This window comes from Macaca mulatta, chromosome X, assembly GCF_049350105.2.
Source record: "Macaca mulatta isolate MMU2019108-1 chromosome X, T2T-MMU8v2.0, whole genome shotgun sequence".
Classification (NCBI taxonomy): Eukaryota; Metazoa; Chordata; class Mammalia; order Primates; family Cercopithecidae; genus Macaca; species Macaca mulatta.
The window spans coordinates 80,947,963-80,974,741 of NC_133426.1; the positions used below are offsets into that span (position 1 = coordinate 80,947,963).

Genomic DNA, 26,779 nt, shown 5'->3' on the forward strand with positions numbered 1-26,779 from the left:
TGAGGTAATTGTTGTGTTGTCATAACAAAACAAAAGTTTGCACAGAATCTAGAAAAAATAGAGCCCAAACCCAAGAATTTGTCATTGTTGACTAGCCCTGTACAAGGAAGAGACCATTGTGTGTAGCAACCTAAGTCTTGGATCTTAAGGAGATATATTCTCCTACACAGTGGAAACCTTTCTCAGGCTCCTTCATGCTCTGTAGCAACTACCTGCAAAGATTATCTAATCCCTTTTGCTCAGAGTCCAACTGCACGTAGCCTCTTCAGATTGCCATAATAATAGCTAACATTTTTTAAGTGTTTGCTATGTTACAGGCCTGGTTATAGTTAGGTTTGACTCAATCCACTAAACAGGCTGCTAGCCATTTTATTTCACTACTTTAACTTCCTCTTGCATTTAAATTTTGTTTTTGTTTTTGTTTTTGTTTTGAGACAGAGTCTCTCTGTTGCCCAGGCTGGAGGTCAGTGGCGCGATCTTGGCTCACTTCAACCTCCACCTCCTGGGTTCAAATGATTCTCGTGTCTTAACCTCCCAAGTAGCTGGGATTACAGGCATGTGCCACCACGCCTGGCTAATTTTTTTGTATTTTTAGTAGAGATGGGGCTTCGCCATGCTGGCCATGCTGGTCTTGAACTCCTGGCCTCAAGTGATCTGCCTGCCTCGGCCTCTCAAATTGCTGGGATTATGGGTGTGAGCTACAACACCCATCTGAGTTTAAATCTTTGTTTTCCTCACTCTTAAGGAACTGAAAACTGAGAGCAGTTACTGAGGAAGCAGAGCCTTTTGGGGTTTGTTCTCAGATGCATGCCCTCTGCTTGGCCACTGAGTAAATCCCTTTTGGAGTGGCTGTGTATTTCAGGTGACCCATTAAACTATCCCTCATTTTCTACTTCCATTCTCATAGGGGTGGGATCCCTAAAGTAAATGTGGGTTATAACTGCTGTCCCAACACTAGGGCTAACTTGATTGGCCCAAGGAGGAGCACCTGACTATTTTGAAGCTCTTTCCAGGAATTTGAAATTTCAGGGGAAACAGAGAGAGAGAGAGAGAGAGAGAGTGTAAGAAGTAAAAGAGTGACAGAGGGAGGAAGGGAGGGACTTTTTTTCCCTGTAGCTGAAGGTTAGAAAGTAAACAATACTGCCTTGGCAGTATGGGCAAACTATTTTCTCATGCTTTCTAAGGAGCAGAGAAAGCTGCTCATCACAGATGATGAAACAAGGAGAAACATAAAGAGAAGAATAAATGATATTGCCTGTTGTCCAAGTTTCTGAAGACTTTGAAGTTGCCTGTTCTAGTCCACTTCTGAGGTCCAGTAACTTGCTTAATCTTAGGTATTGTGACATACCCCAACTTACAATAAATTTTCCTATTTTGCCTGAGGTTACATTGTTCTCTGTTATTTGTAGTTGAAGACTAGTAGTACAGACACCTTATTCAGGTTGATCATTATGCCTAAATTCGTGGGCCAATTTTCTTTCCATTGTTTTTTGTCATTTCATCCAGAACAATGTCCAAGAAAGACCAATATCCTGTCTGCTTCAGTCTATTTCCAGGCCATTTCCTTCCACGGGCTGATATGCCACTGTTCAGTTATTACTCTTGCCTGCACCCAAGAGGTTGAGTCAGAGCCAAGCCACAAGTCAGTGCCAGCAAAGTAGCTGCATTTATTTCCATTCTGCAGCAGTAGATAATTTATAGATGTATTTAGCGTGAATTGAGAGAATTTGTGGAGAAAGTGGAAAGATGGGGAGTTCCAGAGTGAAAATAGACACCAAATCAGTAGAGGAATGAAACGCACTTATCTTATCTTTAGAATCTCACCCAGGGAGCTCAAAGAGGATAGAACAAGGAACACTAGGTCAGTTCTCCATATATTTGATATTGTGCTATCAAATTCTAGATCTTATTCATTCTTTCTATGTTTTTTTGTACCCATTAACCATCCCCACTTCTCCCACTAAACTCCCACTACCCTTCCCAGCCTGTGGTAGCCATCATTCTACTCTCTATCTCCATCCGTTCAATTGTTTTAATTTTAACTCCCACAAGTTGCTATGATAGGCAAAATGCTTTATGGTGCATAGGTTTGCTTCTGAGGTAGGGAGGGCAGAAATATAACAGAGCTAAAGAGTAAGCAACCAGACAAGATAGGCAGTTCAAGGCAGGGAAATGAGAGGGGAAGAAGTAATGGGGACTAGATGATAAGATGAGAGAAAAGTGAGGTAGAAAGCTCTAGAGATCAACCAGAGCATTCTAAAAGCACCAAGTTAAAAACCCGTTGACTCATTTGGAGGTCAGCCAAACCAGGCAGGGTAGCTGCATATTGTATTGATGTAGCTAGGAGAGTGAAGAGGCAGTGACTTGAGCTTTCCTGATCATTTCTGCAAGACCACACTCCCGCTCCCACACCCTCATCAACATTATTTGGATGAGCTCATTTCTCATTGCCACTGTAGCCCCTTCAACCTACATCAAACGATCCTGCATTCTATCAGAGTTCTCCACTTCCCTTTATCCCTGTTTCCAGGCAGAATATTGAGAGAAACATCATAATTGTGCTTGCAACTAATATCCATTATTACTTGATGCAAGTTTTCATATAAGTGAAATCCATATTTAATTTGGTCATTTTATCCAGGGTAAAATGTTCTATATAATCCATGAGAAATGCAAGAAAGAGCAGAGGGTCTATTCAGGCTAAATTGTTTGCAAGAAACCCATTTAAGCTAACTAAAATAAAGTGAAGTTTATTCTAAGACTATGAGTGGACTAATAGGATGGAAGGAATGGTGCAGAAATCTAAGAATAAAAGCTATAACAGAAGCCAGGTGTGATGGTACACACCTGTAGTTCCAGCTACTTGGGAAGCTGAGGCCAGAGGATCACTTGAGCTCAGAATTTCCAGGCTGCAGTACGTTATGACTGTGCCACTGCACTCCAGCCTGGGCCGCGGAGCAGACCTGGCTCGAATAATTCATTCATTCATTCATTCATTAAAAAATAACAGGTATAGACCACACCAAGATTGGAGTAAGGGATATTTTGGGCTTTAAGGTGGCCCTAGAGACTTATAACAGGAGTTTAAGGTCTTCGTTATAGTGACTTGGCTACGTTTTTAATGCATGCTTCTTTCCATTCCACTATTACTTGACTGCCTTTAATTAGTCATGATTACTAATAAATCTCTCTGTACATGGCCTATCATGACTTCTTCAGCCTCAACTGTACATCATGACCTTTTAGCTGTAATAATTCACTGTTTGTTTTTGTTGTTGTTGTCATTTTCTGTTTCATATTTTACATTTAAGAAAGAGAGAATCTGATTGATCTGATTGGGCCAGCTAATTTTTTCAAGCCAGCCCATACAGGCCAGCTTACATCCTTAGAACAAGTCTTTCTCCCTACCCTACCACAAAAATTTGGCTGTGGCAGGGGGAAGGAGGACAGGCAGAATCATATGGTAGAAAATGTGGCTATGTAGGCGGCATCGGCTTTGGGCAAGGACATTTTACTTAGAATAGAATGTGGGTAAAACTTGTACTTTAACTAATATGTCCATGAAAGAAAATTACAGAGGTCCACAAGAGCCTAAGACAGTGGCATCTAACATGAGATACAAAGAAAGAAAGTGGCTGAGGCACTGGTGCCCACAGCAAAGGAACACTGGGAGTTAATCTAAGCCTGAAAAAGGGCCTCAGATCTGTACAGTAGAAAGGCTGGGGCTCCCTTACGGGGATACTTATTGTACATCTACTTTGGGCCAGACACTTTACATTTACTCACTCATTTATCTGGTCTCATATCATCCTTAAAGAGTAATTATTATTATCATTATTATTATTTTTTGAGATGGAGTCTTGCTCCATTGCCCAGGCTGGAGTGCAATGGCATGATCTCAGCTCACTGCAACCTCTGCCTCCCAGGTTCAAGCCATTCTCCTGTCTCTACTTCCCAAGTAGCTAAGATTACAGGTGCCTGCCACCACGCCCAGCTAATTTTTGTATTTTTATTTTATTTTTTATTTTTTGAGATGGAGTCTCGCTCTGTTGCCCAGGTTGGAGTGCAGTGGCATGATCTTGGCTCGCTGCAAGCTCCACCTCCTGGGTTCACGCCATTCTCCTGCCTCAGCTTCCAGTGTAGCTGGGACTACAGGCGTCTGCCACCACGCCCGGCTAATTTTTTTTTTTTTTTTTGGTATTTTTTTTTTTTTTTTGGTAGAGACAGGGTTTCACTGTGTTAGCCGGGATGGTCTCGATCTCCTGACCTCGTGATCCGCCCGCCTTGGCCTCCCAAAGTGCTGGGATTACAGGCGTGAGCCACTGCACCCGGCCTAAAGAGTAATTATTTTTAACCAAATTGTACAAATGAAGAAACTGAAACTGGAAGAATAACAGCGAACTATCTAAACTAATGAACAAATAATTGACAGAGAAAATATATAAGCCTAGGGAGCATAAACTCTATTCTACACGTTCTTGTTAGTGAGCAGGAAGCCCCCATAGGTGGGTATAGATAGTGGTCTTCTTTGTGGAGATAGGTCCCCAACTAGAAAATCATACAAATGTCTTGGGGAGTTGAGCTAGTCTTCTGGGGTCATCTGAGTTGCCATGGGAAATTGGGCAATTCATATAAGCCCTAGCAATAAACCAGATATGGGAGGATCAGAGACTTGGGGAATGCATGCTACCAGGGAGAAGATATGTAATAACAATTATTTTTAAAAATGACTTCCTGTTTTCCCCTCCATTAACAGCTCAAAGAATCCTTCCTTTGGTAGCCTATAGGCATCAATCAAAGTCCTGGAAATCAGCCCTCAGTAATGATAATTTTATTGAATCGTGAGAGAAGGACTGAGGGAGTGGAGCACAAGCAAGTTCATTTTGGAGTTTTTCCTCCATGTTAAGGGGGAGAGGAATCCAGAAGACAATGATCCATATTCTCAGAGAGAAGCAGATCTGAGACTTCTACTTCCTCTTCCGCATGCTCTCCAAGGGGCAGGCCAGGGAGTGCGCAAGGACTGTGGCTCAGCTTCTGCTGCCCTCCATGCCTCCATCTTGGGGTTATAGTGCCACTCCCAATAGTGCTTTCATTGGGGGATAGAGTGGGCATGGGAAGAGCAGATGCCTCAATTTCCCCACCTGTAACCTGGCATAAGAGCAATTGCCTCCCACGGTTGGGGGGAAGGTCAATTGTGATGAGGGATATAGGAGCAACTGTGAACTATAATTTGTCCACCCACAGGTGTTTGGAGGGGATGTCCTGAAATGCATTTTTAATTCTTTTTATTTTTTATTTTTATTTTTGGTGGGTACATAGTAGGTGTATATAGGGTATATGGGATATTTTGATACAAGCATAAAATGTGTACTAGTCACATCAGAGTAAATGGGGTATCTCTCATCTCAACCATTTACCCTTTATGCTACAAACCAATTACACTCTTTTAGTTATTTTAAAATGTACAATTAAATTATTGTTGACTATAGTCATTCTATTGTGCTATCAAATAACAGATCTTATTCATTCTTTCTATTTTTTTGTACCCATTAACCATCCCCACTTCTCTCACCAAACTCCCACTACCCTTCCCAGCCTGTGGTAGCCATCATTCTACTCTCTATCTCCATCAGTTCAATTGTTTTAATTTTAACTCCCACAAATAAGTGAGAACATGTGAGTTTGTCTTCCTGTGCCTGGTTTATTTCACTTAACATAATGATCTCCAGTTCCATCCATGTTGTTGCAAATGACAGAACCTCATTCTTTTTTATGGCTGAATATTGCTCCATTGTGTATATGTACCACATTTTCTTTATCCATTCATCTGTTGATGGGCACTTAGGGTGCATCAAATCTTCACTACTGTAAGTAGTGCTGCAATGAAAATATATCTCTTAGATATACTAATTTTCTTTCCTTTGGGAATATGCCCAGCAGTGGGATTGTTGGATCATATAGTAGCTATATTTTTAGTTTTTTTGTGGAACCTCCAAACTGTTTTACATAGTGGTTGTACTAATTTACATTCCCACCAAGAGTGAACAAGTGATCCCTTTTCTCCAAATTATCACCAGCATGTATTATTGCCTGTCCTTTGGATAAAAGTGGGTGGATTGCCTGAGCTCAGGAGTTCGAGACCAGCCTGGGCAATACAGTGAAACCCCATCTCTAATAAAATACATAAGAAATTAGCCAGGTGTGGTGGCGTGTACCTGTAGTCCCAGCTACTTGGGAGGCTGAGGCAGAAGAATTGCTTGAACCCAGGAGGCGGAGGTTGCACTGAGCTGAGATCGCACCACTGCACTCCAGACTGGGCGACAGAGCGAGACTCCATCTCAAAAAAAAAAAAAAAAAAAAAAAAGCCATCTTAACTGGAGTGAGATGGTAGCTGATTGTGCTTTTGATTTGCATTTCTCTGATGATCAATGATGTTGAGCACATTTTCACCTACCTGTTTGCCATTTGTATTTCTTCTTTTCAGAAATGTCTATTCAGATCTTTTGTCCATTTAAAATCAGATTATTAGATTTTATTTTCTATAGAGTTGTTTGAGCTCCTTATATATTTTGGTTATTAATATCTTGTCAGATGTACAGTTTGCAAATACTGTCTTCCATTCTGTGTGTTGATTCTTCACTTTGTTGATTGTTTTCTTTGCTGTGCAGAAGCTTTTTATCTTGATGTTACCCCATTTGTCCATTTTTGTTTTGGTTGTCTATGCTTGTGGGATATTCCACAAGAAATGTTGGCCCAGACCAATGTCCTGGAGAGCTTCCTGAATGTTTTCTTGTAGTAGTTTCATAGTTTGAGGTCTTAGATTTAAGTCTTTAATCCATCTGGATTTGATTGTTTTTTGTGTGTGTGTGGGTTTTTTTGTTTGTTTGTTTGTTTTCTTTTCTTTTTGTTTTTTTGTTTTTGAGACAGAGTCTTGCTGTGTCGCCCAGGCTGGAGTGCATTGGTGCGATCTTGGCTCACTGCAACCTCCGCCTCCCGGGTTCAAGCGGTTCTCCTGCCTCAGCCTCCCGAGTAGCTAGGACTACAGGCACGTGCCACCACGCCCAGGTAATTTTTTGTATTTTTAGTAGAGACGGGGTTTCACCGTGTTAGCCAGGATGGTCTCGATCTCCTGACTTCGTGATCCACCCACCTCAGCCTCCCAAAGTGCTAGGATTACAGGTGTGAGCCACCATGCCTGGTTTGGTTTGATTTTTGTACACAGCAAGAGATAAGTGTCTAGTTTCATTCTTCTGCATATAGATATCCAGTTTGTCCAGCACCATTTATTGAAGAGACTATCCTTTCCCCAATGTATGTTGGAGCCTCTGTTGGCACCTCTGGCACCTCTGTTGAAAATGAATTTACTGTAGATGTATGTATTTGTTTCTGAGTTCTCTATTCTGTCCCATTGGTCTATACATCTATTTTTATGCCAATACTATGTTGTTTTGGTTACTATAGCTCTGTAGTACAATTTGAAGTCAGGTAATGTGATTCTTCCAGTTTTGCTCTTTTTGCTCAGGATAGCTGTGGCTTTTTTGGATCTTTTGTGGCTCCATATAAATTTTAGTATTTTTTTTTTCTGTTTCTGTTGGAGAATGTCATTGGCATTTTGATAGGGATTGCATTAAAACTGTAGATTGCTTTGGGTAGTATGGACATTTTAACAATATTGATTCTTCCAATACACGAACATGGAATATCTTTCCATTTCTTTGTGTCCTCTTCAATTTCTTGCATCAGAGTTTCATAGTTTTCATTATAGAGATCTTTCACTTCTTTGGTTAAGTTAATTCCTAGGTATTTAATTTTATTTGTAGCTATTGTAAATGAGATTATTTCTTGATTTCTTTTTCAGATTCTTTGCCATTGGCATATAGAAATGCTACTGACCTTTGTATGTTGATTTCGTATCCTGCAACTTTACTGAATTTGTTTATCAGTTCTAATGGTTTTTTGCTGGCATATTTAGGTTGTTCCCAATATGATAATATCTGTAAACAAGGATAATTTGACCTCTTCCTTTCCAATTTGGATGCCTTTATTTCTTTGTCTTCTCTGATTGCACTAGATAGGACTTCCAGTACAATGTTGAATAACAGTGCTGAAAGGGGACATCCTTGTCATTTTACAGATCTTAGAAGAAAGACTTTCCATTTTTCTCCATTCAGTATACTACCTGCAGTTCCGCTATATATGGCTTTTATTGTGTTGAGGTATGTTTCTTCACTACCCAATTTTTTAAAGGTTTGTACTATGAAAGGATGCTGAATTTTACCAAATGCTCTTTCAGTATTAATTGAAATGATCATATGATTTTTGTCCTTCATTCTGTTGATACGATGTATCACATAGATTGATTTGTGTACATTGAACCACCCCTGCATCCCTGGGATAAATCCCACTTGGTGGTGATGAACTATCTGCTCAATGTGTTGTTGAATTTGGTTTCCTAGTATTTTGTTGATGGTTTTTGCATCAATGCTCATCAGGATATTGGCCTGTAGGTTTTGTGGTGTTTTTTTGTTTTGTTTTGTTTTTGTTTTTTTCATAGTGTGTTTTGGTGCCTGATTTTGATATCGGGGTAATACTGACCTCATAGAATGGGTTTGGGAGTATTCCCTCCTCCTCTGTTTTTCAGAGTAGTTTGAGCATGATTGGTTTAGTTCTTCTTTAAATGTTTGGTAAAATTCATCAGTGAAACCATTGAGTTCCAGGCTTTGCTTTGCTGGCAGACTTTTTATTATGGTTTTGATTTTGTTACTTGTTATTGGTCTGTTCAGGTTTTGGAATTCTTTCTGATTCAATCTTGGTAGATTGTATGTGTCTAGGAATTTATCCATATCTTCTAGGTTTTCCAATTTGTTGGCATATAATTGCTCATAGTAGCCCATAATGATCCTTCTAATTTCTGCACTATTGATTGTAATGTCTTCTTCTTCATCCACGATTTTATTTATTTTGGTCTTCTCTCTCTTTTTTCCTTAGTATGGCTAAAAGTTTGTCAATTTTATTTATCTTTTCAAAAAACCAACTTTTTGTTTTGTTGATCTTTTGTATTTTTTTGATTCAATTTCATTTATTTCTGCTCTAATGTTTATTATTTCTTTTCTTCTCCTAACTATGGATTTGGTTTGCTCTTGCTTTTGTAGTTCTTTAAAATGTACCATTAGATTTTTTGTTTGAAGCTTTCTTTTTTTGATGTAGGCACTTACAGCTATAAACTTCCCTCTTAGTATTGTTTTTGTCGTGTCCCGTAAAGTTTTGGTATGTTGTGTTTCCGTTATGGTTTATTTCAATAATTTTTTTCAATTTCTTTCTTAATTTCTTCATTGATCCACTGGTCATTTAGGAGCATATAATTTAATTTCCATGTGTTTGCATAGTTTTCAAAATTCCTCTTGCTATTGATTTCTATTTTATTTCATTGTGGTCAGAGAAGCTATTTGATATAATTTCATTTTTTTGAGTCTGATCTTATTTACTTGTTACTCAAAAAATTTTATTCCTGACTGGATTCAGGCTTAGAAGTAGAAGCTCGCAGAGAGGAAAGTCTTCATCTCTTCGCAATTTGTTCTTGGCACTTCTCTTTAGCCTCCTTCATTCCCTTGGCCAAAAGTTTAGCATATTCTTCAGTCTCTTCCTTATTTTTCTTAGCACCCTGCTTCTTCAGAGCAATACATCACCATTTGTGTTGCAGGACACATGAATTAACAAGATGCTGAATCTTGGATGCTTTGGTCCTAGGTTTCTTACCTTCTTTGTTTAAGGGCTTTCTTACAACATACTGGCAGACATCATCTTCTTTAGAGAGGTTGAGAAGTTTGCAGATTCTGCTAGCTCTTTTGGGCCCCAGGCTACGAGGCACCATAGTATCAGTCAGTCCAGAAATATCCTTCTCTCCCCCCCCTTTTTTTTTTTTTTTTTTTTTTTTTTACAGTAACCAAGATGAGAACGCTCAGATTGGCATCCACAATGCAACCACAAACTGATTTTCTCTTTCTCTCTCCAGTTATCCTTGGTCTGTAACAGGAATGCCCCTCACTCAGTAGCAAGCAAGCCAACACAGCCACAGGTCAAGACACCCTGCTTCATGGGGAGACCTTGTTTGTCATTCCCACCACTGATTTGGACCACATAACCCTTTCATTCTTCACCCAGAGCATCAGCAGCAACTTCTGTGGCCATGCACTTCTCAAAAAGTATGAAGTTTGCATTCATCATCCACTTCAATGAGTTTCTGGCAGCAAGTGGCTGGGAAAGAGATGTTCAGCTTCATCTTGAAGCAGCTGAACGCCTCTGAGGCGCCACAGAAAATAGCTATAATTTCAGTTTTTAAAATGTTTTAAGACTGTTTCATGGCCTAACATAAGGTCTATCCTTGAGCATGATCCATGTGGTGAGGAGAAGAATGTGTATTCTGCAGCCATTGGCTGGAATGTCCTGTAAATATCTATTAGGTCCCTTTGGTCTATAGTACAGATTAAATCCAATATTTCCTTGTTGATTTTCTGTCTGGAAGATCTGTCCAATGCTGAAAGTGGGGTGCTGAAATCTCCAACTATTATTGTATTTGGACTTATCTCTCTCTTTAGCTGTATATATCTGGGTGTTGCAGTATTGGGTGCATAGGTGTATATATATTTAAAATTGTTATATTCTCTTGCTGAGGTGACCCCTTATAGTGATGTTCTCTGTCTCTTCATAAAGTTTTTGTTTTGAAATCTATTGTGTCTGATATAAAAATAGCTACTCCTGCTCTTTTTTGGTTTATATTTTAATGTGAACTATGGTATATCTTTTTCCATCCCTTCATTTCAGACTATGTGTGTCTTTATAGGTGAAGTATGTTTGTTTTAGGCAACATATCTTATTTTTTCATCCATTCAGCCACTCTATGTATTTCAGTTGGAGAGTTTAGTTCATTTACATTTGATGTTATTATTGATAAGTAAGGACTTTTGCTCTTTGTTTTCCGGTGGTTTTGTGGTCCTCTCTTCCTTCTTTCCTTCCTTCCTGTATTCCCTTTAGTGAAGGTGATTTTCTCAGGTGGTCTGATTTAATTTCTTGCTTTTTATTTTTAATGTATCCATAGTATGTTTTTTGATTGGAGATTACCATGAAGCTTGCCAATAATATCTTGTAACCCATTATTTTAAACTGATGACAACATAACACTAATTGCATAGTGTGAACAAGAATAATTTGACCTCTTCCTTTCCAATTTGGATGCCTTTGTTTCTTTGCCTTCTCTGATTGCCCTAGCCAGGACTTCCACTACTATGTTGAATAACAGTGCTGAAAGTAGGCATCCTTGTCATTTTCCATTCTCGCTAAAAAAGAAAAAACTAATGAAAACCCTACACTTTAATTTTGTCCTCCTGTTTTTAAGTTTATTGTGTGTGTGTGTGTGCATGTATGTGTGTGTGTGTGTGTGTGTGTATATATATATATATATATATATATTTTTTTTTTTTTTTTTTTGAGATGGCGTCTTGCTCTGTAGCCCAGGCTGGAGCAGAGTGGTGCAATCTCAGCTCACTGCAACCTCCACCTCCTGGGTCCTGGTTCAAGTAATTCCCCTGCCTCAGCCTCCTGAGTAGCTGGGATTACAGGCACGTGCCACCATGCCCAGCTAATTTTCTTTTTATATTTTTGGTAGAGACGGGGTTTCACCATGTTGGCCAGGCTGGTCTTGAACTCCTGACCTTGTGATCTGCCCACCTCAGCCTCCCAAAGTGCTGGGATTACAGACGTGAGCCAACATGCCTGGCCTATATCTTGTACTATTTATGTCTTTGAAAAGTTTCTGTGGTTATTATTTTTCTTCAGTTCATCATTTAGTCTTTCTACTCAAGATATGAGTTGTTTACACACCTCAATTACAGGGTGATACCATTCTATGTTTTTCTGTGTACTTACTATTACCAGTGAGTTTTGTACCTTCAGATGAATGCTTATTGCTCATTAACAGCCTTATCTTTTAGATTGAAGAACTTTCTTTCGCATTTCTTATAGGGCACATCTCATATTGATGAAATCCCTCAGCCTTTTTTTGGTCTCAGAAGTCTTCGTTTCTCCTTCATGTTTGAAGGACATTTTCACCAGATATACTATTGTAGGGTAAATGTTTTGATCCTTCAGCACTTTAAATGTGTCATGCTACTCTCTCCTGGCCTGTAAGACTTCCACTGGAAAATCTGCTGCCAGATATATTGGAGCTCCATGGTATGTTATTTGTTTATCTTCTCTTGCTGCTTTTAGGATCCTTTCTTTATTCCTGACCTTTGGGAATTTGTTTATTAAATATTTTGAGGTAGTCTTCTCTGGGTTAAATCTGCTTGGTGTTCTATAACCTTCTTGTACTTGAATACTGATCTCTTTCAATAGATTTGGGAAATTCTCTGTTATCCCTTTGAATAATTTTTCTACCCCTGTCTCTCTCTTTACCTCCTCTTTAAGGCCAATAACTTCTAATTTGCCCTTTTAAGGCTACTTTCTAGATCTTGTAGGCATGCCTCATTCTTTTTATTCTTTTTTCTTTTGTCTCCTCTGACTGTGTATTTTCAAATAGCCCATCTTCAAGCTCACTAATTCCTTCTTCTGCTTGATCAATTCTGCTATTAAAAGACCCTGATGCATTCTTCAGCATGCCAGTTGCATTTTTTAGCTCCAGAATTTCTGCTTGACTCTTTTTAAATTATTTTAATCTCTTTGTTAAATTTACCTGATAGGATTTCGAATTCCTTATCTGTGTTATCTTGAATTTCTTTGACTTTCCTCAACACAGTTATTTTGAATTATCTGTTTGAATTATCTGTCCCTGGTGCCTTATTTAGTTTGTTTGGTGAGGTCGTGTTTTCCTAGATGGTCTTGATGCTTTTAGATGTTCATTGGTGTGTAGGCAGTGAAGAGTTAATATCTATCATAGTCTTCACAGTCTGGGCTTGTTTGTACCTGTCTTTCTTGGGAAGACTTTCCAGGTGTTCAAAGAGATTTGAGGGTTTTAATCTATATTTTTGGTCTCTGCAGTCATATTTATATTAGGAAGCACTGTAAGCCCAGTAATGCTGTGGTTCTTGTAGCCTCATAAAGGTACCACCTTAGTGGTCTTGGATACGATTCTGAAGAATTCTCTGGATTACCAGGCAGAGACTTTTGTTCTATTCCCTTACTTTCTCCCAAACAAATGGAATCTCTCTGTTTGTGCTGAGCTGGTTGGAGCTAGTGGAGGAGTGATACAAGTACCTCTGTGACCACCAGCATTGAATCTGCTGGGTCAGACCTGAAGGCAGCATGGTACTGAGTCTTGCCCAAGGCCCACAATAACCACTGCATTGCTACCACTGTTGGGTCCAGAGATGCTGTCTGGGAGCCAGGGCCTGGAGTCAGAAACTTTAGGAATCTACCTGGTTCTCTATTCTACTGCAGCTGAGTTGGCACTCAAACCACAGGACAAAGTCCCTCCCACTCTTTCCTCCCCTTTCCACAAGCAGAGAACTCTCTCACCATGGCCACCACCACCTTAGGCCTGTGGTGAGTACTCCCTGGCTTCCACTTAAGTTCACCAAAGGTCTAAGAGTTCTTCAGTCAGTTTGTGGTGAATGCCTCCAGGCCTGAGATACTCCTTTCATGGCAGTGGGCTCCCCTCAGGCCCAGGGCAGGTCCAGACATGCCATACCAGAATCACAGCCTAAAATCGGAGACCCCAAACAGGCTCTTGGTGTGTGGCTGAGCTGGCACCTAAGCTGCAAGAGAGCCAAAGTCCTCTTTACTCTTGTTTCCTCTTTTCTCAAACAGAAGGAGTGTCTCCCTGATACAGCTTGTATCTGTGTCCCCACCCAAATTTCATGTCGAGTTGTAATCCCCAATGTTAGAGGTGAGACCTGGTAGGAGGTGACTGGAACATGGGAGTAGGTTCTAATGGTTTAGCACCATCCCCCTAGTGCTGTTCTTGATAGAGTTCTCACGAGAATTGGTTATTTAAAATTGTGTAGCACCTCCCCTCTCTCTCTCTCTTCCTCCTGCTCCAGCCATGTGAGAAGTGCTGGTTCTCCCTTCACCTTTTGCCATTATTTTAAGTTTCCTGAGGCCTCCCCAGAAGCCGAGCAGATGACCAGCATCGTGCTTCCTGTACAACCTGTGGAAATATGAGCCAATTAAACCTCTTTTTCTTTGTAAATTACCCAGTCTCTGGTATTTCTCTATAGCAGTGTAAGAACTAACTAATACAAAAAATTGGTACCAAGGAGTGGGACATTTCTATAAAGATTCCTGAAAATGTGGAAGCAGCTTTGGAACTGCTGCTGGTAATGGGCAGAGGTTAGAAGTGTGGAGGGCTCAGAAGAAGACAGGAGGATGAGGGAGAATTTGAAACTTCCTAGAGACTTGTTAAATTGTTGTGACCGAAATGCTGATAGTGATATGGACAATGAAGACCAGGCTGAGGAGGACTCAGATGGAGATGAGGAACTTATTGAGAACTGGAGCAATGGTCACTTTTGTTATGCTTTGCAAAGAACTTGGAGGCATTGTGCCCCTGCTCTAGGGATCTGTGGAACTTTGAGCTTGAGAGTGATGATTTAGGGTATCTGGCAGAATAAATTTATAAGCAGCAAAGCATTCAAGATGTGACCTGGCTGCTTCTAACTACCTATGTTCAAATGTGTGAGCAAACAAATAATGTAAAACTGGAACTTATATTTAAAAGGGAAGCAGAGCATAAAAGTTTGGAAAATCAGCAGCCTGGCCATGTGGTGGAAAAACAAAGCCATTTTCAGGGGAGGAACTCAAGCAGGTTACAGAAATTTGCATAACTCAAAGGAAAGCAAATACTGGTAACCAAGACAATGGGAAAAAGGCTTCCAAGGAATTTCAGAGTCCTTTGTGGTAGCACTTCTCATCACAGGTCCAGAGACCTAGGAGAGAAGAATAGTTTCATGGGCTAGGCACAGGGGTCTTGTGTACTGTGCAGCCTTGGGACACTGCTCCTTCCATCCCAGCTGCTCCAGCTCCAGCCATGGTTGAGAGGGTCCCAGATACAACTTGGACTGCTGCACCAGAGGGTGTAAGCCATAAGCCTTGGCAGTTTCCACATGGTGTTAAGCCTTCAGGTGTGCACAGTACAAGAGTTGAGGCTTAGGAGGCTCCCCCTAGATTTCAGAAGATGTTTGGAAAAGCCTGGGTGTCCAGGCAGAAGCCTGGTGCAGAGGCAGAGCCCTCATGGAGAGCCTTTGCTAGGGTAGTGCAGAGGGGAAATGTGGGGTTGGAGCCTCCACACAGAGTCCCCACTAGGGCACTGCATAGTGGAGCTGTGAGAAGAGGGCCATCATCTTCCAGACCCCAGAATAGTAGATCTACTGACAACTTGCACCATGTGCCTGGAAAAGCTGCAGATATTCAATGCCAGCCCATTAGAGCAGCTGTGTGGGCTATACCCTGCAAAGCCTCAGGGGTGGAGCTGCCCAAGGTCTTGGGAGCCCAGCCCTTGCACCACTATACCCTGGATGCAAGACATGGAGTCAAAGGAGATTATTTTGGAGCTTTAAGATTTAATGGCTGCCCTGCTAAGTTTTGGACTTGCATGGAGCTTATAGCCCCCATTTTTTTGGTTGATTTTTGCCTTTCGGAATGGGAGTATTTATCCAATGCCTGTAGCCCCATTGTTTCTTGGGAGTAACTAACTTGTTTTTCATTTTACAGGCTCATAAGCAGAAGGGACTTGCCTTGTCTCAGATGAGACTTTGGACTATGGACTTTTGAGTCAATGCTGAAATGAGTTAAGACTTTGGGGGACTGTCAGGAAGGCATGATTGTATTTTGAAATGTGAGAAGGACATGACATTTTGGAGGGGCCAGGGGCAGAATGACATGGTTTGGATCTGTGTTCCCACCCAAATCTCATGTTGAAATGTAATCCCCAATGTTGGAGGTGAGGCCTGGTGGGAGGTGACTGGAACATTGGAGTGGTTTCTAATGGTGTAGCACCATCTCCCCCAGTGCTGTTCTTGTGATAGAGTTCTCATGAGATCTGGTTGTTTAAAAGTGTGTAGCACGTCTCCCCTCCCCTCTTCCTCCTGCTTTTGCCATGTGAGAAGTGCTGGCTCCCCCTTTGACTTCTGCCATGCTTTTAAGTTTCCTGATGCCTCCCCAGAAGCTGAGCAGATGGCCAGCATCATGCTTCCTGTACAGCCTGCAGAATCATGAGCCAATTAAACCTCTCCTTTATAAACTACCCAGACTCAGTTATTTATAGCAGTGTGAGAATGGACTAATACACTCCCTGTAACCACCACAGCCTGGAACGTGCTGGGTTATGCCTGAAGCCAGCATATTTCTGAGTCTTCCCCAAAGTCCATGGTAAGTATTACCAGGATATCACTACTGATTATTCAGAGCCCAAGAGCTCTTCAGTTAGCAGGTGATTAATCTTGCCAGGACTGTGTCTTTCCCTTCAAGGCAGCCATTCCCTTCTGGCCCAGGGTGTGTCTAGAAATGTCATCTGGTAGCCAGGGCCTGGAATGGAGGCCTCAGGACTCTGCCCAGTGCCCTTTCCTACTGTGGCTGAGCTCATATCTAAGTTGCAAAACAAAGCCCTCTTTACTCTTTCCTCTCTTCTCTTTAAGCTGAGGGAAGGAGTCTCTCCTGGAGCTGTAAGCTGCCCTGCCTGGTGTTGTGGCCTAGACTGTCATTCAAGTTTATTTAGGATGCTAGAGCAGTTTATCCCATTGTGGTGGGGCTTGCCAGAATTCTGGTTCCAACCACTGGGATGGGTGATTCCCCTCTGGCTAGGGCTGGTATAAATGCTCCCTCTATGGGTGCCAGCTGAGTTGTGCCCAGTGTTGCTTTCTACTGTGAGAGGACAGCACTGAGTTCTAATGTAAGTCCCACAATCACTGCACTCTCCCTTTCCCAAGTACACATATTCTCTCTCCACACCATACTGTCACTGCCAGGAGATGAGAGAGATGTAGTGTCTACAACTGACGACTGCCTTTCTTACCCTCTTCTGGGCCTCTTTCAGTGATATGAAGCTAAAACCAGGTACTGTGATCACTCACCTGATGATTGATTCTTATGAAGGGACTTTTATTGTGTGGATAGTTGTTTAATTTGGTTTTTCTGTGGGGAGGACAATCAATGGAGGCTTCTGTTTAACCATCTTGCTCCTCCTCTTCCTCCTCTTTCTTTTCCTCCTCCTCCTCCTTCTCCTCCTCCGCCTCCTCCTCCTCCTTCTTCTTCTCTTTTGAGATGGAGTTTCACTCTTGTTGCCCAGGCTGGAGTGCAGTGGCACGGTCTCAGCTCATAGCAACCTCCAACTCCCAGGTTCAAGCTTTTCTCTTGCCTCAGACTCCTGAGTAGCTGGGACTACAGGTACGTGTGACCATATCCAGCAAATTTTTGTATTTTTAGTAGAGACGGGGTTTCACCATGTTGGCCAGGCTGGTCTTGAACTCCTGACCTCAAGTGATCCACTTGCCTTGGCCTCCCAAAGTGCTGGAATTACAGGCATGAGCCACTGTGCCCAGCCGTTCTGCCTCCTTCTTACTGGGCTTGTGTTTATTGGGAGGTTTTATGATTTCTGATTCAGTCTTCTTACTAGTTATTGATATGTTAATATTTTCTATTCATGATTCAGTCTTGGTAGGTTGTGTGTTTCTATGAATTTATCTATTTCTAGTTTGTTCAATTTGTTGGTATACAACTGCTCATAGTATATTTTTAACTGTCATTTAAATTTCTTTGGCATCAGTTGTAATGTTCCATTTTTTTCATTTCTGATTTTAGTTATTTGAATCTTCTCTTTTTTTCTTAGTTAATATAGCTAAAAGTTTTTTCTTTCTTTCTTTTTTTTTTTTTTTTTGGTACAGACAGAGTCTTGCTATGTTGTCCAGGCTGGTCTCAAACTCCTGACCTCAAGCAATCCTCCCACCTTGGCCTCCCAAAGTGCTGGGATTACAGGTGTGTGCCACCATGACTGGCCTAAGGATTTGTCAATTTTGTTGCTCTTGTTAAAACAACTCTTAGTTTCATTGATGCATTCTATTCTCTATTCTCTTTATCTCTGATTAATCTTTATTATTCCCTTCCTTCTGCTAGCTTTGTATTTAGATTGTTATTGTTTTCCTGGTTCCCTGAAGTATAAAGTAAGGTTGTTGATTTGAGATGTTTCTTTTTATAATGTATGTGTTTACACATATAAACTTGACACTTAGCTTTTGCTGCATCCCATAAGTTTTGATGTGTAATATTCTCATGTTCATTTGTCTCAAGGTATTTTCTAATTTCCCGCATGACATCCTTTCTGGCCCATTGACTGTACATGAATGTGTTATTATTTATTAAAATATATTTTAAGCCTTTTTTAAAAGAATGTGTTATTTAAATTCCACATATTTGTGGATTTTCCAGTTTTCATTCTTCTATTCATTTCTGGTTTTATTTCATTGTGATTGGAAGATATATTTTGCATAATTTCAATCTTTTTGAATTCGTTAAGATTTGTTTTGTGGTCTAACGTGAAGTCTTTCCTAGAGAAGGTCCCATGTTCATATTCTGTTCTTTTTGGGTGGACTGTTCTATATGTCTGTTAGGTCCAACAGGTCTACAGTTTTGTTCGGGTCCTTTATTTTCTTAATGACTTTTTGTCTAGTTGCTCTATCTGTTCATTATTAAAAGTAAGGTATCAAAGTCTCCTATTACTATTACTATTTTGCTGTCTATTTTTCATATTTTTTGCTGTCTCTTTTCTTGTTTAATTCTGTCAAAGTTTATATATTTAGGAGCTCTGATGTTTGTTGCATGAATATTTATAATTTTTTTTGATGAATTGTCTCTTTTATTACTATATAATGTCCTTATAACAGTTTTTGACTTAAAGCTTATTTTGTCTGATATTAGTACAGTCATCCTGCTCTGTTTGGTTACCATTTTTATGTAGTATCTTTTTCCATCCTTTCACTTTAAGTCTATGCATGTCCTTAGATCTAAGGTGAGTCTCCTATAGATAGCAAACAGGTGGATCCTGATTTTTTATCCATTCAGCCAACGTATGTATTTTGGGGAGTTTAATCCACTTACATTTAAAGTAATTACTGATAGAGAAGTACTTCTTATTGCCATTTTGTTGTTTTCTGTATGTTTTGTCCCTTTGCCCTCCTTTCTTCTCTTACTGCCTTCCTTCATGTTTCACTGTTTTTTTTTTCTTATAGTGACCTGCTTGATTTCCTTCTCATTTCCTTTTGTATATATTCTATAAGTATTTTCTTTGTGATTACCATTGCAACTACATAAAATGTTTTAAAGTTATAACATTCTATTTCAAGCTGACAACAACTTAACAACAAAAACTTTACTCCTTTACAGCGTCACTCCCCTATTTTATATTATTGATGTCACAAATTACATTTTTAAAGATATGGGCTCTCACTCTGTCACCCTGGCTGGGAGTACAGGTGTGCATCACCATTCCTGGTTAATGCTTTTTAACTGAATTTGCTTCATAGAGATGGGGTCTCACTATGTTGCCCAGGCTGGTCTCAAGCTTCTGGCCTCAAGCAGTTCTCCAACTTTGACCTCCCAAAGTGCTGACATTACATGCGTGAGCCACCATGCCTGGCCATGTTTACTGTATGTCTTATTACGGGCTGAATTGTGGTTCCTCAACATTTATATGTTGAAAGCCTAACCCCCAGTACCTCAGATTATAACTGTATTTGCAATAGGGCCTTTGGGGTAAGTAAGTAAAAATGAGGCTATTAGGGTGGGCTCTGATCGAATCTGACTGATGTCCTTATTAGACTAAGACACACTGAGAGACACCAGGATGTGCATGCATAGAGAAAAGACCATGCGAGGATGCAACGGGAAGGAAGCCATCTGCAAGACAAGAAGAAAGGACTTAGGAGAAACTAAACCTGCTAACACCTTGATCTTGAACTTCTAGACTCTGTAAGTGTGAGGAAACACAATTCTGTTGTTTAAACCACCCTTTATGTTATATTTTGTTATGGCAGCCCTAGCATACTAATATGTGTCTTTTATATATATAGTATTTTATATATATAGTATTTTATATATACATATATATTTATATGCCCTAGCATACTAATACATTATCTTTTTTGTTTCTCACTTCCTCCATTAGTGCTTCCTTTTGTGATTAATTGATTTTTTTGTTAGTGTACCATTTGAATCCCTCTTTGTTTCTTTTTCTGTGTATTTTCAGTTTTTTCCTTGGTGATTATCCTGGGGATTACAATTGCTGTCTTAACTTTGTAACACTCAACTTTGAATTAATACTTAGCTTCAATAGTACTAGAAAACTCTGACCCCTTACAGCTCTGTCTCTCTTTTATGTTGTTATTGTCACAAATTACACCTTTATACATTGTGTACCCATTAGCATAACTTTAAAATTATTATTTTATATCTTTGTCCTTTAAATTCTACGGAATAAAATGGTTACAAACCAAATAAGCACTACTACTGGCTTTTTATACTTACCTATTATATTAGGTAGCTAGGGCTGTCATAACAAAGAATCACTGACTGAGTGGCTTAAACAATAAAAATTTATTTTCCAATAGTTATAGAGAATAGAAGTCCTGGATCTAGGTGTCGACCAGGTTAGTTCCTTTAGCAGCCTCTCTCCTTGGCTTGTAGATGGCCATCTTCTCCCTGTGTCTTTGCATAGTTTTTCTTCTGTTGGTATCTGTATTCTAATCTCTGCTTCCTATAAGGATACTAGTCATATGGGATTAAGTCCAACTCCAATGACCTTATTTTAACTTAATTACTTCTTAAATACTCTTTCTCCAAATATAGTCACATCCTGAAGTACTGGAAGCCAGGACTTTAATACATAAATTTTGGTGGACACAATTCAGTCAATAACACTTGTGTATCTACCTTTACCATTGTTCTTTATTTCTTTGGCTATCCTTGAATTACTTTCTGTTTTCCTTTTATTTCAGTCTGGAAGACTCTCTTTGGCTTTTTTTTTTTTTTTTTTTTGAGACGGAGTCTCGCTTTGTCGCCTGGGCTGGAGTGCAGTGGCCGGATCTCAGCTCACTGCAAGCTCCGCCTCCCGGGTTTACGCCATTCTCCTGCCTCAGCCTCCCGAGTAGCTGGGAATACAGGCGTCCGCCAACTCACCCGGCTAGTTTTTTGTATTTTTTAGTAGAGACGGGGTTTCACCGTGTTAGCCAGGATGGTCTCGATCTCCTGACCTCGTGATCCACCCGTCTCGGCCTCCCAAAGTGCTGGGATTACAGGCTTGAGCCACCGCGCCCGGGTCTCTTTGGCATTTTTAAAAAATAAATCTTATTGTGTATTCAGGTTTAAAACATGTTATAGAATACATGTAGATAGTAAAATAGTTACTGTGGTGAAGCAAATTAACATATTTATCATCTCACATAGTTACTTCTTTTGTGACAAGAACAGCTAAACTCTACTTAGTTGACAAGAATCTTTAACACAATTTTATTAACTACAGTCCTAATGTGGTATGTTAAAACTCTAGACTTGTTCATCCTACATATCTGCTACTTTGTATCCCTTGACCTACTTTTTCCTGTTTCTTCCCTATCCCTACCCATGGTAACCACTGTTTCATTCTCTCTGTACTATATATTTGACTTTTAAAAAATAGAGTGCACAATATAAATAAGATTATGCTATATTTTTCTTTCTTTATCTGGCTTATTTTACTTAGCATCATGTCCTCCAGGTCCATCCATTTTGTGGCAAATGGCAGTATCTCCTTTTTAAAGGCTGAATAATATTTCATTATATATGTGGGTTTGTATAAATAAGTTCACACACATATCTATATACATATATACACATTTTCTTTATCCATTTGTCCATTGATGGACGCTTATGTTGTATCCATATTGTGGCTATTGTGAATAATGCTTCAATGACTTGAGAGTGCAGATATCTTTACAAGATGGTGATTTCATCTCCTTTCAGTATATACCCAGAAGAAGGATTGGCTCTAGTGTTTGTTGTAGGACATGTCTACTAGTGATAAATATAATCAGTTTTTGTTTATCTAGAAATGTCTTAACTTTTCCTTCATTTTTCTTTCTGAAATGTACCCTTTAGTAGAAATATATTATTATAATTTCTACACAAAAACTAGGTTCCTTGCTTTTCTAAATGGTGAGTCAAGTTCATTTTCCATCTAGCCAATTGTGTTCAGCAAAGAAATATTAAACAGGGTGAAATTCAAAGTGGATCTTGTGGCACAGTGGATAAGGACAAGACAGTTGTGGTCAAATAAATCTGGAGTTGAGTTCCAGGTCTACCAGTTATTTAGGGTGTGACCCAGAATGGCTTCTTCCATTTTTCAAAAACAATAGACTTTACTTTTTAGAACAGTTTTAGGTTCACAGCAAAACTGAATGAAAAGTACAGGGAGATCCCACATACTCCTTCTCACACACATGCATAGCCTCCCTCACTATCAACGTTCCACACCAGAAGTGGTATATGTATTTCAAATTGATGAACCAACCTTTACACACCATTATCACTCAAAGTCCATAGTTTAAATTTTCATTCTTGATTTTTTTTTTTTTTTTTGAGACGGAGTCTCACGCTGTTGCCCAGGCTGGAGTGCAGTGGCGCGATCTCGGCTCACTGCAAGCTCCACCTCCTGGGTTCACGCCATTCTCCTGCCTCAGCCTCCTGAGTAGCTAGGACTACAGGCGCCCGCCACCGCGCCCGGCTAATTTTTTGTATTTTTAGTAGAGACGGGGTTTCACTGTGGTCTCGATCTCCTGACCTTGTGATCCTCCCGCCTCGGCCTCCCAAAGTGCTGGGATTACAGGCTTGAGCCACCGCGCCCGGCTCATTCTTGATTTTGTACATTCTATGGGCTTTGACAAATGTATACACTACTATAGCATCATACAGAATGAGTGTTGAATTTTCTCAAATGATTTTTCTGCATCTATGGATATGATCATACAATTTTTTCTTTTTAGCCTATAGATGTGATGGATTACGTCAATTGATTTTCAAATGTTGAACTAGCCTTGCATACATGGAATAAATCACACATGGTCAAGGTGCATAATTTTTATTCATTATGGATATTTACTAATATTTTGATGGGGATTTTTTGCATCTACATTCATGAGATGTTGGCCTGTAGTTTTCTTTTCTTTCTTTTTTTTTTTTTTTTTTTTTTTTTTTTTGAGAGAAAGTCTAGCTCTTGTCCCCCAGGCTAGAGTGCAATGGCACGATCTCGGCTCACTGCAACCTCTGCCTCCCAGGTTCAAGCGATTCTGCTACCTCAGCCTCCTGAGTAGCTGGGATTACAGGTGCCTGCCACCACGCCTGGCTAAATCTTGTATTTTTTTTTTTTTTTTTGAGACAGAGTGTCGCTGTGTTGCCCAGGCTGGAGTGCAGTGGCCGGATCTCGGCTCACTGCAAGCTCCGCCTTCCAGGTTCACGCCATTCTCCTGCCTCCGCCTCCCGAGCAGCTGGGACTACAGGCGCCCGCCACCTCGCCCGGCTAGTTTTTTGTATTTTTTTAGTAATGGGGTTTTGCCATGTTGGCCAGGCTGGTCTCGACCTCCTGACCTCCAGGTGATCCGCCCGCCTAGGCCTCCCAAAGTGCTGGGATTACAGGCTTGAGCCACCGCACCCAGCCGGTTTTCTTTTCTTGTAATATCTTCATATGGTTTTGGTTCTTCGGTAATGGTGGTCTCATAGAATAAATTAGGAAGTGTTCCCTCTGCTTCTACCTCCTGGAAGAGACTGTAGAGAGTTTATATAATTTCTTCCTTAAATGTTTGGTATAATTCACCAGTGACCCCTAGTGCCATCTGTTTGGGAAGGTTATTAATTACTGATTCAGTCCCCTCCACAGCCCCGATGGGCAGGCGGACTGCCCTGAGGCAAACTTCTGCGCTGCCCACAAGTGCACGCGGAAGAGCACGCAGTACAACCTGGCCTTCTTCAGGTTCCCTTGGGCCCCGGCCAGATGCCAGAAGTGGGTGGAGAATTGTAGGAGAGCAGACTTAGAAGATAAAACACCTGATCAGCTAAATAAACATTATCGATTACGTGCCAAAGATTTTGAGACCTCCATGATCTGCCGAACTAGTCCTTATAGGACACTTCTTCGAGATAATGCAATACTAACAATATTTGACCTTACCAGTCATTTGAACAACCCACATAGTAGACACAGAAAACGAATAAAAGAACTGAGTGAAGACAAAATCAGGACACTGAAACAGAAAAAAAATTGATGAAACTTCTGAGCAGGAACAAAAACATAAATAAACCAACAATAGCAATGCTCAGAACCCCAGTGAAGAAGAGGGTGAAGGGCAAGAATGAGGACATTTTACCTCTAACCCTTGAAGAGAAAGAAAACAAAGAATACCTAAAATCTCTATTTGAAATATTGATTCTGATGGGAAAGCAAAACATACCTCTGGATGGACATGAGGCTGACATAATCCCAGAAGGTCTCTTTACTCCAAATAACTTTCAGGCATTGCTGGAGTGCCGAATAAATTCTGGTGAAGAGGTTCTGAGAAAGCTGTTTGAGACAACAGCAGTTAACACGTTGTTTTGTTAAAAAAAAACAGCAGAGGCAGATGCTAGAGATCTGTGAGAGCTGTATTCGAGAAGAAACTCACAGGGAAGTGAGAGACTCACACTTCTTTTCCATTATCGGTGATGATGTAGTGGACATAGCAGGGGAAGAGCACCTACCTGTGTTGGTGAGGTTTGTTGATGAATCTCATAACCTAAGAGAGGAATTTATAGGCTTCCTGCCTTATGAAACCGATACAGAAATTTTGGCTGTGAAGTTTCACACTATGATAACTGAGAAGTGGGGATTCAATATGGGGTATTGTCGTGGCCAGGCTTACATTGTGTCTAGCAGATTTTCTTCTTCTTTTTTCTTTTTCTTTTTTTTTCTTTTTATTTTATTTTTTATTTTTATTTTTATTTTTTGAGACGGAGTCTCTCTCTGTCGCCCAGGCTGGAGTGCAGTGGCGCAATCTTGGCTCACTGCAAGCTCCGCCTTCCGGGTTCGCGCCATTCTCCTGCCTGAGCCTCCCGAGTAGTTGGGACTATAGGTGCCCGCCACCGCGCCCAGCTAATTTTTTGTATTTTTAGTAGAGATGGGGTTTTGCCATGTTAGGCAGGATGGTCTCGATCTCCTGACCTCGTGATCCGCCTGCCTCAGTCTCCCGAAGTGCTGGGATTACAGGCGTGAGCCACCTCGCCCCGCGGATTTTCTTCCAAAATGAAAGTTGTTGCCTCTAGACGTTTAGAGAAAGATCCCCACGCTATCTACACACTCTGCTCTTCCTGTGCCTTAAATATGTGGTTGGCAAAATCAGTACCTGTTATGGGAGTATCTGTTGCATTAGGAACAATTGAGGAAGTTTGTTCTTTTTTCCATCGATCACCACAACTGCTTTTAGAACTTCACAATGTAATTTCTTTTTCAGAACAGTAAAGAAAGGGGTAAAGAGCTGAAGGAAATCTGCCATTCTCAGTGAGAAATATTAGATGGAATAACTGTATAGCTGGCCAAGCATTTGTACTCTGCAGCGCAGTAACAGATTTTAATTTCATTGTTACTATTGTTGTTCTTAAAAATATCCTTTTATAAGAGCCTTTGGGAAAAATCTCCAGGGGCAAACCTCTGATGTCTTCTTTACAGGCGGTAGCTTGACTGCAGTACTGCATTCACTCAACGAAGTGATGGAAAATGTTGAAGTTTATAATGAATTTTGGTTTGAGGAAGCCACAAATTTGGCAACCAAACTTGATATTCAAATGAAACTCCCTGGGAAATTCCGCAGGGCTCACCAGGAATCTCAGTTAACCTCTGAGAGTTACTGTAAAGAAACCCTAAGTGTCCCAACAGTGGAGCACATTATTCAGGAACTTAAAGATATATTCTCAGAACAGCACCTCAAAGCTCTTAAATGTTTATCTCTGGTATCCTCAGTCATGGGACAACTGAAATTCAACACATCGGAGGAACACTATGCTGATGTGTACAGAAGCGACTTACCCAATTCCGACACACTGTCAGCTGAGCTTCATTGTTGGAGAATCAAATGGAAACACAGGGGGAAAGATACAGAGCTTCCATCCACCATCCATGAAGCCCTCCACCTTCCTGACATGAAGTTTTTTCCTAATGTGTATGCGTTGCTGAAGGTCCTGTGTATTCTTCCTGTGATGAAGGTTGAGAATGAGCAGTATGAAAATGGATGAAAGCTTCTTAAAGCATATTTGAGGATCATTTTGACAGACCAAATGTTGAGTAACTTGGCTTTGCTTAACATAAATTTTGATATAAAACATGATCTGGATTTAATGGTGGACACATATATTAAACTCTACACAAGTAAGTCAGGGTTTCCCACAGATAATTCTGAAACCATGGAAAACACCTAAGAGACTTTTAAAAATAGGCTTTCTTATATTTGATATTTGGAAGAAAAGTCATACAGTGTATGTAGGTCACTTAATCACTAAATATCTTTGCCTATAGGGCTCCACTGAATACCTTAGCCATTGATAATCTACCTGTTTAAATGTCCCTGTTTGAACTCTCATACTTTGAAGACCTACCTGTTCTTCCAGAAGAGAACATTGAAAGTGCCACGCTTCCTTCTGTGTGATCTCTGTTGACAGCACTCTGGAATTGTTTTAGTTAAGTCATTTTAGACATAGCATTTATTGTCACTGTGGATCTCTACTTGTTGGGCATTATGAATTC

General features: G+C 40.3%; 2 pseudogenes; one reads left to right on the plus strand and one right to left on the minus strand.

Moving 5' to 3' along the window:
• Nucleotides 1-9,502: 9,502 nt before the first annotated feature.
• LOC100429938 (small ribosomal subunit protein eS6 pseudogene) lies at nt 9,503-10,295 on the minus strand (annotated as a pseudogene).
• Nucleotides 10,296-18,974: 8,679 nt separating this feature from the next.
• Nucleotides 18,975-26,518, plus strand: LOC100430135 (52 kDa repressor of the inhibitor of the protein kinase pseudogene; annotated as a pseudogene).
• The last annotated feature ends 261 nt before the right edge of the window (nt 26,519-26,779 follow it).